Genomic DNA, 4,678 nt, shown 5'->3' on the forward strand with positions numbered 1-4,678 from the left:
ACACTATGTGACACTAGTACATAATTGATCTATAGCTACACTTTATTGGCTACGATTGTTTATAAAAACCGTAGTTAAAGGTTATTAGAGTCGGTTATTTTAAAAAACCGACTCTAATAAGGACTTATTAGCCTCGGGTAAATTTAATAACCGACTCTAAATGTTTTTTTTAAAACTGTGCGTGTTTTTTATGGTCATTGGCATCGGTTTTTGATTGAACCGACACCAATGACCCAAATAATAGGGTCGGTTGTTGCAAACCGAAGCCAAATAAAGGGTGATTGGCGTCGGTTATGCCTTTAACCGACGCCAATGATAATATTTAGAGTCGGTTATTTGATAAACCGACTCTAAAGACCTGATTTCAATCGTAATGTTTAGAGCGATTCCCACTTCATGCGATTACCACTCTGATTCTTTCTTCTTCATGACCTAAACACTGTATTCGATTCCCAATCTGCTTCTTTCTCCTTCATGCCCTAAACACTATATTCAATTCCCTCGTTCCATCTGTTTAAAGGAGTATTGAAACTCCAGTCTGCACTCTTCCGATTTCGTGTTCTGTGAGTTCGAGTTTCCTTTTGCTGTTCTTTGGAGTTTGAGTTCTAGTTCGTCTTTCACCGTTTGGAGTTTGAGTTCGTGAAGCAGGTTAGAGTTTCTATTGCTATTACTCATTTTGTTTCAGGAATGAAACTCGACCATGTTTGGGTATGTACTCATAATTTTGGTTGTTTGGGCTTGTTTTATTCTTCGGTCCCGTAACAAGTTTTGTTCTCCTATGTTCATTGTGTTAACGAATTGCTTGTTATAACTGCATTTTGGGGTTTTGGCCGTTTAGTACAAAATTAAGATTGAGCATCTGAATAATTTCTTCAATTTTGTGATTTATGATCTTTGGTTAAGGGTTATGTGTAATTTAAGACAAAAATTAAAGTTCAAGTTGAGTAATTTCATATAATTACTACTCATGTTGGATATGTGTAATTTGATGACAAAAATTGAAGTTCAAATTGAAGTCCCGTAACATGTTGTTAGACTTTACTGGCATATAATTTGTTCAAGTTTCTGTGAATTCATTTTAGGTGGATAAGGGATCAGCAGAAATTGAAAGAAGCAAGTCCATTAATTGGTGTTATGAAGGAACTGCCAGCAATGGAAGCATTGTTGAGTAAGCTTGAAAGATAGCCTTCTTACATTGCTGTTTTCAGTATTTCATCCATTAATGTGTTCTAATTTTGATTGTTTTTTGGAATTGATAGACGGATTGATTGTTTTCAAAGTCCAGTTTTGTAGAGATTGATGATTGTTTCTATCCTGCAGTTCAAAAGTAAATAAAGTCATCCTTATGATTAGATTCCTAAATTTGAAGTTCAATTCTCTAAAATACGATGTCAATCATGTTTAAGAATTTGAATCTATGGGCACTCTTATCAGAATAAACTTTCAGTATCAATTTGATCCTTTAACATGCTAATTTTGGAATTTGATCTAAATGACTAGTGTAGCATTCATACATCAAAAACATAATGAGTGTTGTATTTAGGTGTTATTTTGGAGCATATTGATCTAGCCATCCAAATTATGTTTATTATCCCAACATGAAGTGTCAATTTGGACCTTTCAAATTGGTTTGTATAGTCAATATGCAGTTCTAAACTAATAGAGTGAGTCTAAGTTAAACATACCATGGAGGAGAGAATCTAAGCTTCCATTAGGCATGAACTCATAGATGAGGAGAATATAGTGAGCAGCAGTATAATAGCCGTGAAGAGTAACAATATTTGTGTGTTTAATATCTTCCATAGCTTCCAACTCTCTTTCAAAGCCTTGATCTCTCTCTACACTTCCTCTGTTGAGTTTCTTGACAGCAAAAGCCACCGAATCACTTACCATTAGTCTGTAAACTGTTCCATATCCTCCACATCCAATTATGTCCTTATTGTTCATTTTTTGTGTCTTCTTCAACACCATTTCACAACTCAGAGATTGCATTATTGCTGGCTTGAATAGGACCATTTTTCCTCATGTGAATTCATTTACATTACAGGAAATAAATTAAAAAAAAAAAGAAAGAGGAAAAAAGAATGAATTAATATTACCAACCATCATCTTGATAAGCAAACTACTACAGCAATAATTGTCTTGGATATGATGAAACCAACACAACTTATTGTGATGCAGAGAATAATCAAATCTAATCTAATCTTGACACATCTCATATTGTTTACTACTTTATTATTGCCTAACATTTGTTGACTATTTTACATTTACTAACTTCATTATAAGAAATTCAAAACTAGGAGAATGATTAAAAAAAAAGGAAAATTTGTCATAAATAGGAAATGAGTTATGCATGGGTATCCCATTTTGTAGACATGTGGAGGTCCCATTGCCAATTAGATAGTATCTGAGTCTTTTTCAACACATTTCTTAATTTTTTCTTCACTAGTATAACTCTTAAATTAAAATAACCCATTTACAAATTCAAATCTACGTCTTTTTGTTTCACTTTCCTTTATGTCCTTTCACTTTTACCTAATTTTGGAAGTACAAAAATAAAAACAAAAACAAAATCTAGAGAATACCCATATTAGAAGATTAACTTTTGAGTTTAAACAAACACTAACCAAATAGCCTCTGAAAACAGTTTGAATTTTTGTAGCAGCTAACTTCTGTTTAAATGAAACAGGTTTTCTATTTCTGAAGTATCGGGAAACGGTGTTTGAACGGTTTAATTATGCTTCTGTAATTGCATCTCTGTGTTTAGCTTGAAATGCACGATTCTCGATAGTCTTTGTCGTTTTCTTCTTTTTATCAATTAGCGTTTGGAATTATATAGGCTTCGATTAATAAGAGTGCTCCTCCTAAAACAATTGACATCCTAAATAACTTATGTAGAGATGAGAATAATATTGTTTTCCTTGTTAGTGTTAGTAGCCACAAAACTCTTACTGAATGGTTTTCTGTGTGAGAATCTAGGATTAGCTGCAGAACATGGCTACTTCCTTAGGTGTATTGGTTTGAATTTTTAAACTTATCATTACTATTGGACTTGCAATATGATTTAATTTGAAGTTGAATATCATTTGATTTTAGGCTAATGCGAGACTCGGATGGGAACATGTGTGCCTGTAACGGACACAGCTTGGAAGCAGATTGCACAACCGGTGATGCAACTTTATACTGAAACAACTGATGGGTCCACTATTGAGGATAAGGGAACTTCACTGGTATGGTCGTATGAGGATGCAAATCCAGATTTTGGTTCATGCCAAGTTAAAGAACTTCTAGATCATCTCGAGAGCGTCTTAACAAATGAATCTGTAACAGTTAAGAGTGGTCAAAATACAGTGGAAGTAAACCTCAGGTTTGCACCAGATATATTTTTTTTTTAATAAAGGTTTCAATTTTTCCATACTCTATGATGTAATCATGTGTAGGCTGATATTCGAGTGGAGCCGTTATCATTAATGTGAATTTGGTAGATGGTTGAGTGTAAATTTGTAGGCTGATACTTGAGTGGAGCCATTACCATTATTTTTTTCATGCATTATACTATTCGAGTTGATTCTAATAAGAAGTATACAATGTAGGGAGTAAGCAAGGGGCTGGTGGCGAAAGGTTACTTTCAACGATGCAAGGAAGGGGATCGTCGCCAGATTTTGTATTGTGAATAGGTAGGAGATGGCAGATCAGATGAAGATATGTTTGAGGTAGTAATAAGTTCAATGGCAGGGGCATCAATTGCTCTAAGGGTAGAGGTATTTGCATGTACTATTAGGAGCAAACCAAGTAAGGCTAAATATAATATTATCTGGATGATACAAACTGAAATTGTTAGATTGATGCAAGGTTTGGCTTCAGTTTCAGAACAGACAATTACTATGTAGCAGAAATGAAAGGTCTAAGTTTTTAAGCATGACACTCTAGTTTCGGTGTAATTTATGAGTGCTGCTTTATGCAAGTGGTGATATTTTCCTAGTGAAGCTGTAAAATATATGTTTGTGGTTTGAAGTTTGAACTTGAGCTTGTTGAAACTGAAATTTAGAGGTTTTTGTGCTTGTTAAATATATAGAAGGATGCATTATCAATATTTATGTATTGTTGGTACTCAAATTGGTTATGGTTTGTTTTGGTAGGACAAGTGTAATTCTGTTGTATTGTAGTCGTGGATTGTGGAAGTAATGCAATGTCCTGGAGGGATTAGTATGGCCTACATCTAAATATATTTGACCTGTTTTAGGATTAGCATGGCCTATAAAGATATTTGACCTGTTTTCAATTCTCATTAATAAGCTGTTAATCCTATTTGAGGGTAACAAATATCGTTTACCGTTAACTACAGTAATACATTGGGAAAAATATAGAGTAGGTTCAATTTGAACCTACTGATGTAAAATTGCTAAAAACTAACATTAGGGTCGGTTGTTATAAACAACCGACTCTAATGTAATTGACATCAGCCACGGTTGTTAAAACAATCGACTCTAATGATCAGAGCATTGGAGTCGGTTGTTATAAACAACCGTGGCTAAAGACCCTTTTAGCCACGGTTTTTTTGTAACAACCATGGCAAAAATGTAAGGCATTAGAGTCGGTTATACGTAAAAACTGACTCTAATGCCCCTTTGGCCACGGTCGATCAACCATTGCTAAAGACGTCGAGCATTTGCCACGC

At 34.3% G+C, this 4,678-nt stretch overlaps 1 long non-coding RNA gene across 1 annotated transcript; it reads left to right on the forward strand.

Moving 5' to 3' along the window:
- Positions 1-368: 368 nt before the first annotated feature.
- On the forward strand, positions 369-4,123 carry LOC136230459 (uncharacterized). The gene is made up of 4 exons (XR_010689390.1): positions 369-648; positions 1,083-1,168; positions 3,097-3,367; positions 3,594-4,123. It is a non-coding gene; the product is annotated as an uncharacterized lncRNA (long non-coding RNA).
- Positions 4,124-4,678: the final 555 nt, after the last annotated feature.

The sequence above is a fragment of the Euphorbia lathyris genome, chromosome 5, assembly GCF_963576675.1.
Source record: "Euphorbia lathyris chromosome 5, ddEupLath1.1, whole genome shotgun sequence".
Classification (NCBI taxonomy): domain Eukaryota; kingdom Viridiplantae; phylum Streptophyta; class Magnoliopsida; order Malpighiales; family Euphorbiaceae; genus Euphorbia; species Euphorbia lathyris.